Genomic DNA, 16727 nt, shown 5'->3' with positions numbered 1-16727 from the left:
GTTTTTTATATTTCTTTTATACAATAAACGCACGTAAGCTTTGTAATAAGATTTTTTTTTTTTTTTTTTTTTTTTTGCGGTACACGGGCCTCTCACTGTTGTGGCCTCTCCTGTTGCGGAGCACAGGCTCCGGATGTGCAGGCTCAGCGGCCATGGCTCACGGGCCTAGCCGCTCCGTGGCATGTGGGATCTTCCCGGACCGGGGCACGAACCCATGTCCCCTGCATCAGCAGGCGGACTCTCAACCACTGCGCCACCAGGGAAGCCCAAGATATTTTTTTTTTTTTTTAGTAATAAAACCAGGGACTTCCCTGGTGGTGCAGTGGTTAAGAATCCACCTGCCAATGCAAGGGACATGGGTTCGAGCCCTGGTCCGGGAAGATCCACATGAAATGGAGCAACTAAGCCCGTGTACCACAACTACTGAGCCTGTGCTCTAGAGCCCATGAGCCACAACTACTGAGCCCACGTGCCACAACTACTGAAGCCTGCACACCTACAGCCCGTGCTCCGCAACAAGAGAAGCCACCGCAATAAGAAGCCCGTGCACCACAACGAAGAGTAGCTCCCACTTGTCGCAATTAGAGATAGCCCATGCGCAGCAACGAAGACCCAACGCAGCCAAAAATAAATAAATAAATTTTTAAAAAATAAATAAGAACACAGTTGCTCAGTTAAAATCATTTCCTAGCAAAGCAATAATCACCATTTAACCCACTTGGTCTGAGGTGCCTCTAATGTTTAAATGAAGATGCTCACATCTCATTCCTTGTTTCCTCAGGGCTGCTGTGGAATTCTACCTGTATCAGGCCCCCACCGACAGCCAGGCTTGTATTATTGACTGTCATTTTTAAGTAGCTCAGAGTCTATGCTCAGAATTTCCTGAATGCCTAAAGAATAACTGCTCACCTGCAAACCCCATCGTGCTCAGCTTGGCAGGGCTCCCTTGTCACATACCGTATTTTCCAGGAACATTTCTGTAGAGAAAAATGGTCCCCAAGGAGCAACTGAAGCGTGTGTGTAGGCACTTAGAATTGACACACTGTGGAATGACTGGGAATTTATTTGGATAAATAGCCTGTAATATAGTCAGGGACTTCCCATAATTCTGAAGTCAATGAGGCCCTTGGTGGTTTTATTTCCCTCACTTCTGAGACAATGGGATTCACATAGACTATGGATTTATTCATTAAATGCTGAGTGTAAGAACTTGTTGTCACCATCTTCTTTTGGGACAACTGAGCATGGTTCCTCTTGGTAAGTGATATGAACACAAAATAAACATTGCCAGCTATCTGTGTTCCAATCTTCCCTGTGAGCAACTCTAAGTTTAGCTGCTGCTGTATTCAAGTAAGCTTCTGCTCAGAAAGTAGTAAGATGCTGGGGCTGCAGTATTTCACTGTAGGATGCTGTAATGTCAGGAACCCGTACCAACACATTCCAGAACTCCTATACTATGTGCTCCAGAAAAAGAGGCACAAAATTCCTTCCAGTGTGTGAACTCTGGACCTAGAGAATTTTGGTTTCGATAATTGATAACTTTTTATCTTGAGTAAGTACCTTAACCTCTCTGAGCCTTGTTTTTCCATCTGTAAAAAAGGGAAACTATCAGTAGCCATCTCATAGGGTTGTTGTGAGGAATAAATTCTATCATGTTTGAAATGTGCTTAAACGTGACTAGGAAAAAGAAACTTTCAAAAAAAGTGACCAGCATATCTTAAGTGCTCAAAATGTGAATTCCTTTTATTATCACAACTGTCATCATTATCACGATGATCACCCCAGAGAAGGGGATCTAGTTTTACTGTCTCGGCTGTGTTTCAGTTGACATTTCCAGCCTCAGTTAAATGCTGTAGGAAAAAAGAAACAAACCTAGAGAGAGGCAAAGCAAGGTAGAAGGAGGAAGTGAGGGGAGAGCTATGGGGAGGAAAGGACGGAAACAAAAAGAGAAATATCAACGCCATTGAAGTTGTCTCAGGTCCTTGGGTAGCTGACACCTACCTTAAATAAGTCAAAGGGCAGAATTTGGAGGGAGGGTGTTAACCAGCTAAACATTAGCCAGATGGCTACAGCAAGTTATTTTGAAGTGAGCGGGACGTATTCTTGCAGCGACGCATACCTCTTCAGCTGTGCAAGATGATTGTTAATCACGTAGCCACGATTCTCAGTAGCTCCACATTGTAAGCTCATCTTCTTCACTGGTGGTGGGTGATGGTGATGTTGATGATGATGGTGGTGATAGCAGTAGTAGCTGTCAGTTACTGAGCCTCTATGTTGAGCCACACACCACATTTTACAGGTGAAGACATTAAATATCAGATGGGAAAATCAGAAATTAGACGGCCTCTGGAGATACCACACAATGGATATACACGTGTGCCTGTATGCTTCCAGTCCTTGGATCTTTCTGCCATAGCACTCTGTCTCTCTTTTCTTCCCTGCAGGTTAAAAAAGTGGTTGGTTTTATGGTCCTCAGAATTTGGTAGATTGTTCTGCTGTCAAGTGCATGAGAGCAGGGGAATGGGGCAATGAGGATCAGATTACTTTGATCTTAGAGGGCATGCAGGTTTCTTACCAGAAACTTTTCACTTATGCAGGACACAAACACTGGATTTTCCTGCTACTTCAGTTTCCCAAATATTAGGAGTTCAGTGGGGATCCTTTCAATGAGAAGCTTCTTACTGCCTCTACCAGGTCAATTCTCTAGAGATTCATATAACCCAAGCTAATTTGTCTAAAACAAATACAATTAAAAGTCAGTGTGCCTAAGAGCATTTTTGGTTATAATAATTTTTACTGAATAATATTAATCACTTTCAGTATATTTCTCATATGATATGAGGTATGGAACCCCTTTTACATATTCTTCCCTTTTTTAAAGTACTTTTCTGTTTTTCTTTTTCTTTTCTTTTTTTTTTTTTTTTTTGCGGTACGCGGGCCTCTCACTGCCATGGCCCCTCCCGCTGCGGAACACAGGCTCCGGACGCGCAGGCCCAGCGGCCATGGCCCACGGGCCCAGCCGCTCCGCGGCACGTGGGATCCTCCCAGACCGGGACACGAACCCGTGTCCCCTGCATCGGGAGGCGGACTCCCAACCGCTGCGCCACCAGGGAAGCCCACTTTTCTGTTTTTCTCATCAAGGATCCCAAGCTTTAGCCCAACTTATACACATTTCTGGGATTTAGATGTCTGCACATGTCTTGCAAATAGGTTGAGAAGTATAAATCATATTATTTGCTTAAATCTTGAAGATGTTTCCTGGGAGAAAATTTATCCTGAAAAAAAAGAAAGTAGCATGATTCAGGGACAAAAGTACTAGACACTGGGGGAAAGGACTGGCTGTTTTTCCACTTTGAAACCCAAATTATAAATCATTGCTTATTTAATTAGTGCTAGATACAATTGTTTCTAAAGGTCAGTCAGTCAAACAAGTATTTATTGCATAATTTCGTGCTCAGTATGTAATTAGTGCTATAATTGGGTATGTGTAAAACGTGATAGCTAGCTACTCCATTTGTTCTTGGTTTTTGTATACCCAGAATCCAGAATAGTGCCTGATTTATGTACATGATCAGTAACTAATTGATGGATAAGTTAGTGAGTGAACAAATGGATGAATCATACCCTCGTTGTGGAGACAACACAAATGAAAAACAGCAGCAGTCTTTAGAGAAGAGAGAATGTAATTTAGTACTGAATTATGCATAGTGTGGTGGACTGAGCTAATACTTGGGTTCCATTCCTACTCTGTCTTGACTTATTCAGTGACCATGGATGTTACTAAAATATGTGACGCCTAACAGATTTCTAAGATATTTTCAAGTTGTAATATTTTTTGATCTCATAAAAATGCGTTCTGAAATATCCAAGATTTCTCAGGTAGGAGGAGACAGTGAAGATTGGAACGATAGGGGAAGTCTTCCGTGAAGAGATAATATTCGATTTGGGTAGGGTTTTGGTTGGGTGGAAGAACAAGAAACTAGTAGGTTTCCTTCTGTGTAGCAGGTGCTTATACAAATATCACGATGTCAAGAGGTAGCTTAAGTACCATTTTTGTAGACAGGAGAAGAAACCAGTATCTCCAGTTGAGTTAGAGAAATAAGGATTGGAGCCAGGACAGTCACACACTAAATCCTTTGCTCTTTACTGTGCACCCCATTAAGGAGACCAGGTGAGGGTTTGTTATATAAGCAGATCCTAGGAATTTGGTTTTGTATTTGCATTGCTTTTGCAAATTAACTCTTAGCTAGGGAAGGCTTCTCACCAAAATGAAGTTTTGTCAAAATTTCCATCTGTGGCGGACAGTGTTAGTTGCTTCTTCAATATCTGTTCTCTCTTTCTGTTTTACTAGAGGAAGTAAACATGCCAAGTTAATATGTGATTCCCTAGGCTCACTTGTAGCTAGGGGTGGCCGCCTGGCACATTTTCCCCAGTGTGCTATAAGTGGATGTATACTAGTTGGAATGTCTGGGAAAGCAATTATTTTCCACAGGGATGAATTCACCTCGAATATTCTTTTTGTGGTTTGTACTTTATACCTCTTACTACTTGAAATTCAGATATTACCTAGAGGTAGAGCAGACATACTGTACGCATGGTGACAAAAGCCACATGCCGAGAATTACAGTACAGAGTGATAGAGATTTAGATTGTTAGCAGCGTTGTGAAACCTCTGTCCCAGCCTTGAACTACCAACTGCAAGGCTTCATGTTTTTGTTTTTGTTTTTGTTTTGTTTTTGTGGTACGCGGGCCTCTCACTGTTGTGGCCTCTCCCGTTGCAGAGCACAGGCTCCGGACGCGCAGGCTCAGCGGCCATGGCTCACGGGCCCAGCCGCTCCGCGGCATGTGGGATCTTCCCAGACCGGGGCACGAACCCGTGTCCCCTGCATCGGCAGGCGGACTCTCAATCACTGTGCCACCAGGGAAGCCCGCAATGCTTCATGTTACATGAGAAAACTAAGTAAGGATTCAGTAGCTTGCCGCTAACTGTTATGCCAGAGTGGAAGATAGTATATTCAGTCAATACAAGTTTCTGGTTATCTCCTCCAAATATAACTCTGGAGATACTAAAGGAGTTGAAGAATTTTAGACTTTAACAAAAGAAAAGGGGTTGGGTACCTGTGTTAGGGCTGCCATAAAAAATTTCCACAAACTTGGTGGCTTAAAACAACAGATATTCATTCTCTCAGTGTTCTGGAAACTGGTATGGGAAGGACCGTGCTCCCACTGAAAGGCTCTAGGAAAGAATTCTTTCTTACCTCTTTCTAGCTTGATAGCACCCAGCTGTCCTTGGCATGTGTTTGGCTTGTAGCTGCGTCACTCTAATCTCTGCCTGGGTCTTCACATGGCCTTCTTCCCTGTGTCTCCTGTGACTCTGTGTTGCTCTGTTCTTTCCTCTTTTATAAGGATACCAGTCATTGGATTGGTGTCCTTATAAAAGGACAAAGGATTGGTGTCCACTTGGTGGACACCAGTCACCCATCCTATTCAATATGATTTCATATTAACTTACTAATTAAATTAAGGCCCTCTGCAAAGAATCTGTTTCCCAATAAGTTCATATTCTAATGCCCTGGGTGGACATTATCTTTTAGAGGACACAATTCAGCTTATTACAGTCCTGATGAAGAATAAATGCTTAATTTAGAATGGGAGAAAGGCAGACACCACAGATAGGAGGTAGGTTGGGGGTGGGAGAGCTTTCTAGTTATGGCCCCCTACTTTCTCCGTACTATCCCAAGTACAACATCGTCAGCCCTACCACTCTGGAAGGGCATGAAAAGGGCAGTGCCTACAGCACTCAGAGGTGTCGTAGAGCAGCAGAGCAATCCTGGAACCTAGGTTAAATGCGGAGCCCATCACAGCAAATGGTGGTGGGTTGGATGGGCCTCGGGGCTGCCTCTTCTCCCCTCCATCAATTCTTTGAGCCAGTGAATATGACACAGGTAGGAACTCTTCAAAATGAGTGGTTCCAGGGCAGAGGTATTGGGAGGTGCCTTAAGGGTCAAGGTCATCTGAAGTAGTGGGCAAATGAAGACTCACCCAAGACTGTAACATAAGAGGCTCTCTCTGGGACTTCCCTGGCGGTCCAGTGGTTAAGACTCCCCACTTCCAAAGCAGGGGACACAGGTTTGATCCCCGGTCAGGGAACTAAGATCCTACATGCTGCGGGGCATGGCCAAAAAAAAAAAGAGGCTCTCTGACAGGCACAACACCACGCCTGATGCCATAAATTCACCTAGAAGAGCATTAACTGGGGCCTAGACTTTGCCCTTCTTCATCATGTAAAGCAAAACTAGCTTGTAACCCCTTTGTCTATAAACTCTTGAGGACAATAATGAAGAGGGTACAAACTATGAGAAGAAGAAAACAAGATATTAATCTATGCATGAGAGCACAGAACTAGTAAGCCAGAGCAAACAAGACTCTTCTCAGGGAGAAAAAACTGATGATTATTGTAAAGAGAAAGAGTATGAAGATTTTGTGAAGAGGAACCATTAGGAGAAAATGGGTATAAAACCTATAATTATTAAAATAAAGAAGTCAGTGCATGGATTGAATCCTAGATCAAATACAGCTGAACGATGATATAGCAAATTGGAATATCAAGTTTGGTATCTCTCCTGGAAGGTACAGGGAAGAAATAAAGATTTGGAAAAAATGAGAGGGAGGAGATACCAAGGAGTGAAATATGTCACTATCTTTCTAAAAAAGCCCCAGAATGAAGAAAAAGTAGTTAAAAGGAAAGAACGCCTGAATTTTCCTTAAATCATCAAGAGATGTAAGAGCTTACTGAAGGGGCTTATTGAGACACCAAGAAAAAACAAATCTAGACACATCGTAGTGAGATATTTGGAGGAAGTACTCTTGGCACATGTTTTGATTGGCTAAATTTATCCCTTTCCTCCCTCTTGTCAGTAGCAAACTATATATATTACAGAATTCGGCAAAGCAAAATATTCACCCTACCAACCTCTCTTGCAGCTAGGAGTGGCCATATAAGGGAGTTCTATATCATACTCTAAATGGCTGCTGTGGCAGCAACCGTCCTGTACAGCCTAGGAAGATAGTCAATAATACTGTAATATGTTTGTATGCAGACAGATGGTAAGTAGACTTATTGTGGTAATCACTTCTGCTGTATAAAAATATTGAATCTACAGTTTACACCTGAAACTAATATAATATGGATGTCAATTATAATTTTTAAAAACTTCGGCTCTAAAAGAAAAAAATAATAAATTGGACTTCATCAAAATATAAAAAGCCTGTTCTTCCAAAGACACAATTAAGAATTTGAAAAGTCAAACCACTGATTGGAAAAGAAAATACTCTCCATGCATCTGTCTCAGAAAGATTTGTAACCAGATTATAAAGAACTCTTAAAACTCAGTAAAAAGACAAGCAACTCAGTTAAAAACATGGTCAAAAGATCTGAACAAAAACTTTCCAAAAGACACACAAATAGCCAATACGCATGTGAAAACGTGTCACATGATTGGTCCTTAGGAAAGTGCAAGGTAAAACCGTAGTGAAGTAACTAGTTATTTTTAACTAAAGTTAAAAATATTTGAAGTCTCAAGTGCTGGCAAGACCGCCCAGCAGCTGGACCATGGATGCATCACTGGTTAGAACATAAAATGGTAAGAGCACTTTGTAAAACTGGCAGATTCTTTTTTTTTTTTAATTTATCTTATTTATTATTTATTTTTGGCTGCATTGGGTCTTTCTTGCTGCACACGTGCTTTCTCTAGTTGTGGTGAGCGAGGGCTACTCTTCGTTGCGGTGTGTGGTCTTCTCATTGTGGTGGCTTGTCTCGTTGCGGAGCACGGGCTCTAGGCACATGGGCTTCAGTAGTTGTGGCACGTGGGCTCAGTAGTTGTGGCTCGCGGGCTCTAGAGCGCAGGCTCAGTAGTTGTGGCGCACGGGCTTAGTTGCTCCATGGCATGTGGGATCTTTCCGGACCAGGGCTTGAACCCGTGTCCCCTGCATTGGCAGGTGGATTCTTAACCACTGCGCCACCAGGGAAACCCAAAACTAGCAGATTCTTAAAAGGTAAAATATACCTTTAACCATGTAATCCAGAAAGTCTACTTTGAGGTATTTACCCAAGGAAAATGAAAACCAAAACTCGTACACAAATGCTCATGGCAGCTTTATCTGTTAAAGCCCCCAGAGGGGAAGAAATCTGAATGCTTGTCAGTGGGTGAGTTGATGATCGCTACGGTATATTCATTCAGTGATACGCTACTCAGTGATAAAAAACAAACTACTGATACACACAGCAACACGCATGTCTCTAAAATATCCTGTGCAGAAGAAGCCAAACACTACAGAGTATACAGAGTGTGTTTCCATTTATATGAAACTCTAGAAGAGACAAACCTAATTTTCAGTGTCAGAGAGCACATCATTGGTTGTCTGGGGCTTACTCTGAGCCAACATCTGATGGTACAATGGGGCACCAGAGATGAGCTTGACCAAAGCTGTTAGGTTTCCATTAATTTTGGGGCAGTTTCTCCCTTCACCCACATCTCTGTTATAAAATGGGTAATCTTCTAATTCAGTGGGTCCCAACTCTTGGTCCATGAACTAGTGTGCTATGAAATGAGAAAAAAAAAAAATCAGGTGGGAAGTTTTTCAAGGTGTTAAGTTTATTCAATTGTAAGTGACTATTCATTATTGTGAAATTACCTCCTTGTAATTTGGTGTTAAAATACCTATTTATTTATGCAATGCTGACAGTCAGTGATGAAGTTGAATTTTTAATTGTCCTTGTTTGGTAAAACAGATACTTAACAAGTTTGGATATTAAAAAAAAAGGAGAAAGATGAAGATGAAGGGAATGTTGGAGAATGTCATGTTCTATCTTGATTTAGGGAAAGATATCTATTTTTAAAAATCCATAAAAGGACAGGCATAAAAATAATAAGAACAACAGCAACAGAGAAACAAAATAACAAAAACTAGAATTTTTAACTACAATCAAAATAAAAGTTTTATGCTCAGTTAGACATATTATAGGAAATTTTAGCATATGGAATTTACAACAGTGAGAACTTTAATATTTAAAACATTTAAAAAAATACAAGCTATTCAGCAAAATAAGTGACAACTATGAAGATGAATATAGTATTTGAAAGAACAGTTCACATAAGTGTATAATAAACATGTGAATTGATTCTCAAACCCACTACTAATTACAGAAATGAAAATTAAAACAACAATAAAATACTACTTTATAATCACCAAATTAGCCCAAGTTAGAAGGCAGGTAGAGGTGAGGATAGGTGGTAGAGACATCTTTCTGCATGGACAGCTAATGGGAAGGTGAAATGTTCCAATACTGGAGAGAAGCTGATAGTACCTAGTGAAATAAGTGTTACTGGACCCTATGGCCCAGCTTATGAAAATCACAAGGCATGGTGGAGTAGTTTCATAGCATCACTGCTGTATTAACAGGGAATGATAGGCAACCTGAGAAAATAGCCAAGTAAAATGAGGCTTATGCATATGTGGGAAAACAGTCAGCAACCATGAGCTAGATTTACACTGGACTACATGGAATGATCTCACAAATAGTGAGACGAAAATGGCAAGAAATGTGATATGTAACAACAGTATTTATGCAAATTAAAAGCACGTGTTATTAGAGAAATGCAAATCAAAACTACAATGAGGTATCGCCTCATACCGGTCAGAATGGCCCATCATCAAAAAATCTACAAACAACAAATGCTGGAGAGCATGTGGAGAAAAGGGAACCCTCTTGCACTGTTGGTAGGAATATAAATTGATACAGCCACTATGGAGAACAGTATGGAGGTTCCTTAAAAAACTAAAAATAGAACTACCATATGACCCAGCGATCCCACTAAAACCGTAATTCAAAAGGACACATGTATCCCAATGTTCATTGCAGCACTATTTACAATAGCCAGGACATGGAAACAACCTAAATGTCCAATGATAGACGAATGGATAAAGAAGAGGTGGTACATATATACAATGGAATATTACTTAGCCATAAAAAGGAATGAAATTGGGTCATTTGTAGAGATGTGGATGGACCTAGAGTCTGTCATACAGAGTGAAGTAAGCCAGAAAGAGAAAAACATTTCACATACATGTGGAATCCAGAAAAATGGTACAGATGACCTATTTGCAGGGTAGGAATAAAGACGTAGATGTAGAGAATGGACATGTGGACATGGGGGGGGAAGGGGAGGGTGGGACGAATTGGGAGATTAGGTTTGACATAAATACACTACCATGTGTAAAATAGCTAGCTAGTGGGAACCTGCTGTATAGCACAGGGAGCTCAGCTTGGTGCTCTGTGATGACCTAGATGGGTGGGATGTGGCGGGGGAGGGAGGTCCAAGAGGGAGGGGATATAGGTATACATATAGCTGACTCACTTCATTGTACAGCAGAAACTAACACAACACTGTAAAGCAATTTTACTCCAATTAAAAAAAAGAAAATAGCACATGTGAAAAACATTCTTCAATTTCCAAGGATACAATGTATCTAAATAACCACTTGGATGGAAGGTTGGAAGGATGGAAAAGGGGAAGGAGTGATAAAAGGGAAAATAAAATAAGAATGATATGAAATAGAACCAAAAATGATCTTTAACATGATAAAAGTATGATGAATTGAAAAATATGATTAATCTTATATATATTTTAAAAATTAATTGAAGAAACCACAATAAATCAGTACCTTAGGGTTCATGTGGGAAAGAGAGAGCGTGAACTATGACCAAGAGCGACCCAAATCAATCCAGTGCTGTTGTAGATCACGACACAGTGCTGTGTATTTTTGTATATTGCTTACCATTAAAGTATGCAGTGATTTTTTCTAACACCTTCTTCAGCTAATAAACTCTGGCAAGGTAGATTCTCTGGTTCAACTTTCTCCATGACGCTTGACCCATAATGTTGCAAATATTAGGCACTCAGTAATATTTCACTCTTTTGATTAATAGAACCAAAAAGTTGGAATTCTGCAGAATATGGCTTCCTCGGATCCATCCTTAAGCGATTGCCCCAGATGTGTTGAAACTGCTGTATCTGCTATCATCCTTATAAAATAAATATTCTCACCCCCTTATATGTTGTTGCCAGTTTATTTTGCATTTTGCTGGCGAGAGGATATTTCCTGTGCTAGGTGTTTTGTAGCACTTCTGCAGCTTTGTTGTGTAGTGATACATTTAGGCTCTAGTAAATTTTCTCATAATAAGAGTTTCAATTATTTTTGGAACATGAGAAAAAAAATTGTGGACTGTTTCTCTCACAGACCTCTTATCCGTCACCCCCCCACACACTCTGACTTTCATTTTTCTACTATGTCCTGCATGTTTTACTTCTGTGCTTCCTCTCTCTGTTCCAGCAGTGGTCATTCGAGTAGTTGGTGCCATGTAATGAAGCAGAAAAGTTAGGCAGCCGGGCTTGCACAGAGTCAAATCCTGCCTGAGCCAGTTATTAGCTGTGTGACCTTGGGCAAGTCATTTAGCTTCTCCAGCTCAGCGTTATCACTTCTAATGTAAAGAAAATGACACGTTGTTGATATAGTTTTTGTGGGAATTAAATAATAATGTTAATGTGGAAAGTTTACACTCTGTGGGTCAACTTTATTTTTAAGATTTTTTTTTGATGTGGACCATTTTTAAAGTCTTTATTGAATTTACGGCAGCTCAACTTTTTGATGTACCCATTTTAACACTATGAAAAAGTTGATAGTCTCACGTATTTAGTGTCCTCTCCCAAAGAAATCATTAGTTTAAAAAATTTTTAAAAATAAGCAGACAGACTTACCCTAATCCCCAGCTTATCCAATTATAAAGTCATATCATGCCTTGAGACTTGCCCCATTATTGATACCTCAATCTGTAATTTTTACTCAGATTTCTGAAGTAAGTTTGAAAGTAAGGTGAGGCTTTTGGAGAGGATGATGATATTGTTGGGCACTTTAGTGGGTAGTAAAACAAAGCTGAAAACAGAATTTATCTTTAGGAGGTACTACAATGTCTCCTGAGCTAAATAAAATAGTGAGAGCTCTCGGTACAATTTCTGTTCAAAATGGCAGAGAGAGAATGAGAAATTCACTCATAAAAATGCTGAAACTAAAGGGAGGTAGTGACAAAGTATACCAAAGATTTTTGATAAACTTTTGGAAGACAGAAGGTGTGTAGAACCATATTGACAGATGAATCACAGAGGAGAGAACCGCTATTGACAGCAGGCACATGAGAAAATTCTCAGTTGAGGAGGAAGTTGTTCTTCATGGTGGAGGCTCCTGGATTTAGCTTGTGCAGAGTTCATATGAGAAAAGGAAATGAAGTTGAGGCTATTGTTTAAAGAGCTATTTAACAGAATGTACCTAGGGACCTCATCTCCTCCTTGAAATGGTCCTTGCCCAGCGCTGCTTGTGTTGTCAGGGTCTGCAACAGGCCAGAAGCTAGAGAGATGCTCTATGCAGGATATTGAGCCTTCCTTCTGTCCGGGAATGGCTGACCGAAGCCCCATTGGAAAATGAACTCGAAATGTGTGTTGGTTTCTGCTGTTTAGAAGTAAAGCAAGTGTGATTAAAACTAACATCACCACCGCCAACATTACTTTGCCTTTGCCTTTAATTCAGTCCTTAAAGAGACATGAAGGGGCTTCCCTGGTGGTCCAGTGGTTAAGACTTTGCCTTCCAATGCTGGGGGTGCGGGTTCAATCCCTGGTCAGGGAGCTAAGATCCCACATGCCTAACAGCCAAAAAAACCAAAAAACACCCCATAAAACAGAAGCAATATTGTAGCAATAAACACTTTAAAAATGGTCCACGTCAAAAAAAATCTTTAAGAAAAAGTGAGACATGAAAAACAAGAAAAAAAATTGCTCCCTCAACAAGAAATATTCATCCCTTTCTCCTTCCTAACCACTAGCAACAAATGACCTTCTTACTCTCTCCATAGTTTTGTCTTTTCCAGAATGTCATATACTTGGAATCACACAGTATATAGACTTTTTAGAATGGCTTCTCTCACTTTGTAATATGCATTTAAGATTCCTCCATGTGTTGTCATGGCTTGATAGCTCATTTTTTCTTAGAGATAAATAATATTCCCTTGTCTGAATGTGCCAAAGTTAATTTATCTATTCACTTATTGGAGGACATCTTGGTTGCTTTCAGGTTTTGGCAACTATGAATAAACCACCTATAATTACTATTGTGCAGGTTTTTGTGTAGACATAAGTTTTCCATTCAATTGGATAAATACCAAAGAGCACAACTGCTGAATTATATGGTAAGAGTATGCTTGATTTTGTAAGAAACTACCAAACTGTCTTCCAAAGGGTGCGATGAATGAGAGTTCCTATTCCTCTAATCCTCACCAGCTTTCCGTGTTGCAAGTGTTTCTGATTTTGACCATCCTAATAGATGTGTAGTGGTATCTCATTGTTGTTTTAATTTGCAATTCCCACAATTCCATTTACCATCATATCAAAAAGAATAAAATACCTAGGAATAAACCTACCTAAGGAGGCAAAAGACCTGTACTACAAAAACTATAAGACGCTGATGAAAGAAATTGAAGATGACACAAACAGATGGAAAGATATACTGTGTTCTTGGACTGGAAGAATCAATACTGTTAGAATGACTATACTACCCAAGGCAATCTACAGATTCAATGCAATCCCTATCAAATTATCAATGGCATTTTTCACAGAACTAGAACAAAAAATTTTAAATTTGTATGGAAACACAAAAGACCCTGAATAGCCAAAGCAATCGAGAGAGAAAAACAGAGCTGGAGGAATCAGGCTCCCTGACTTTAGACTATACTACAAAGCTACAGTAATCAAGACAGTATAGTACTGGCACAAAAACAAATATATAGATCAATGGAACATGATAGAAAGCTCAGAAATAAAACCACACACCTGTGGTCAACTAATCGACAGCAAAGGAGGCAAGAATATACAATGGAGAAAAGATAGTCTCTTCAATAAGTGGTGCTGGGGAAACTGGACAGCTACATGTAAAAGAAACTAGAACATTCTCTAACACCATATACAAAAATAAACTCAAAATGGATTAAAGACCTAAATGTAAGACAGAATACTATAAAACTCTTAGGGGAAAACATAGGCAGAACACTCTTTGACATAAATCACAGGAATGTCTTTTTGGATCCACCTGCTAGAGTAATGAATATAAAAAGATAAGCAAATGGGACCTAATTAAACTCAAAAGCTTTTGCACAGCAAAGAAAACCATAAACAAAGTGAAAAGACAACCTACAGAATGGGAGAAAATATTTGAAAACAATGTGACAAATAAGGGATTAATTTCCAAAATATACAAATAACTCATACAACTCACTCTCAAAAAACAAACAACCCAAATCAAAAAATGGAAGAAGACCTAAATAGACATTTCTCCAAAGAAGACATACAGATGGCCAATAGGCACATGAAAAATGCTCAACATTGCTAATTATTAGAGAAATGCAAATCAAAACTACAAGAGGGATCACCTCACACCAGTCAGAATGCCCATCATTAAAAAATCTATAGGGGCTTCCCTGGTAGTCCAGTGGGTAAGACTCCATGCTCCCAATGCAGGGGGCCCAGGCTTGATCCCTGATCAGGGAACTAGGTCCCACATGCATGCCACAACAAAGAAGTCTGCATGCAACAACTAAGAAGCCTGTATGCCACAACTAAGAAGGCTGCATGCCTCAACTAACGATCCCGCATGCTGCAACTAAGACCCTGTGCAGCCAAAATAAATAAATAAATATTTTAAAAAATAAAAATTCTATAAATAACAAATGCTGGAGACGGTGTGGAGAAAAGGGAACCCTCCTACACTTTTGGTAAGAATGTAAATTGGTGCAGCCACAATGGACAACAGTATGGAGGTTCCTCAAAAAACTAAAAATAGAGTTGTCATATGATCCAGCAATTCCACTCCTGGGCATATATCTGGACAGAACTATAATTTGAAAAGATACATTCACTCATATGTTCATAGTAGCACTGTTTACAATAGCCAAGACATGGAAACAACCTAAATGTCCCTCAACAGATGAATGGATAAAGAAGATGTAGTATATATAAGCAATGGAATATTACTCAGCCTAAAAAGAATGAAATAATGCCATTTGCAGTTACATGTATGGACCTAGAGATTATCATACTAAGTGAAGTAAGTCAGAAAGAGAAAGACAAATACCATATGATATCACTTATATGTGGAATCTAAAATGTGACATAAATGAACATATCTATGAAACAAACAGACTCACAGACACAGAGAACAGACTTGTGGTGCCCAGTGGGAGGGGGTGGGGAAGGGTTGGATTGAGAGTTTGGGATTAGCAGATGCAAACTATTATATATAGAATGGATACACAACAAGGTCCTACTGTATAGCACAGGGAACTATATTCAGTATCCTGTGATAAACCATAATGGAAAAGAATATGAAAAAGAATATATATATATATAACTGAATCACTTTGCTGTACAACAGAAACTAACATGACAGTGTAAATCAACTACACTTCAATAAAAAAATTTCACCCCCTCCAATTTTCAATTCCCTAATGACATGTGCTGATGAACAACTGTTCATATGCTTTCTTGCCATCTGTATATCTTCTTTGATGAGGTGACTATTCAGGTCTTTTGGCCATTTTTTTAATAAAAATAATTTATTTTTTCATTTTCCACAGTTACTTAAATTTACATTTTTATGAAAATATATTTAAATTTTATAGACTGAATACAATTACATTTCACTTTTAAATTACTGTCAACAGAACAGAGTGTTTGTGAAAAGTCTTGATTAAAATAATTAATGATTTTACTAAACTAAAGGCAAGTAAAATAAATTTTATGAAAAAAATATGTAATAGTTTATAAGTTATGTGAACCCGTATTTTATTATTAATCCAAATATCAGTGGTACATGAATAGAACAACCAGATGTGCACAAAAACTATGCAATTGTCTTTGATATTTTGCAAATATTCAGTCACTTAAAAATGATAACTTTAGGGAGTTCCCTGGTGGTCCAGTGGTTAAGACTGCGTGCTTCCAATGCAGGGGATACAGGTTCGATCCCTGGTCGGGGAACTCTCATACTGTGCAGTGTGGCAAAAAAAAAAAAAAAAAAGATGACTTTACACACAGTTGTCATTGTAAAGGTAAATTTTCAAAGCAGGACAATAAAATGTTTGTTGAACAGTTTGATAGCTTTAGTTATAATGTTTGTATATTTCTACATATGGTATGGAGGCTTCCATTTCTACTCTGTCCTGGGCTCCCTGAGTGTTATGGGCAGAACTAAACCCTATTCTTTCCCACTGGCTGACAATTTGTTGTGCACCAGATTCTCCCACCCCAGGGGCTTTGAAAAGAAAATTCCATAAGACTGCTCCCTGCCCCCCGCCGCTACACTGTTTTCCCCCCATTACACTCCTCTGCTGAGGCTGTGGGCACAGAGACCAACATCTGCTTGAATAGAGAGAAAAGGAACAGGAAGAATATAGAACTACAAAGTTGTTTTTGAGAAGGGTTACTATTTACAAACACTACCTTACCGCACCTGGATAAAGGTGTGAACAATATTCCCCCGGAGCACAGAGGAACCGAAGTGGTGAACACTCCATACACAGGCAGTTTAAGGACAGCCTCCCTGTTGTGACTTGAAGTTTTTAAGTG

At 39.6% G+C, this 16727-nt stretch overlaps 1 long non-coding RNA gene across 2 annotated transcripts in view; it reads left to right on the top strand.

Annotated features, from left to right (window-relative positions):
* The first annotated feature begins 331 nt into the window (after window positions 1–331).
* LOC117198339 (uncharacterized) overlaps window positions 332–16727 on the top strand; it is a 41274-nt gene continuing 24878 nt past the window's right edge. For both annotated transcript variants that reach the window (XR_007478265.1, XR_007478264.1), the window contains exon 1: window positions 332–4960. This is a non-coding gene — a long non-coding RNA (uncharacterized LOC117198339). The remainder of the gene's footprint in view (window positions 4961–16727) is intronic.

The sequence above is a fragment of the Orcinus orca genome, chromosome 7 (genome assembly GCF_937001465.1).
Source record: "Orcinus orca chromosome 7, mOrcOrc1.1, whole genome shotgun sequence".
In the NCBI taxonomy this organism is placed as follows: domain Eukaryota; kingdom Metazoa; phylum Chordata; class Mammalia; order Artiodactyla; family Delphinidae; genus Orcinus; species Orcinus orca.
Note: the sequence above shows the minus strand (reverse complement) of the source record. Positions and strands in the feature narration are given on the sequence as shown.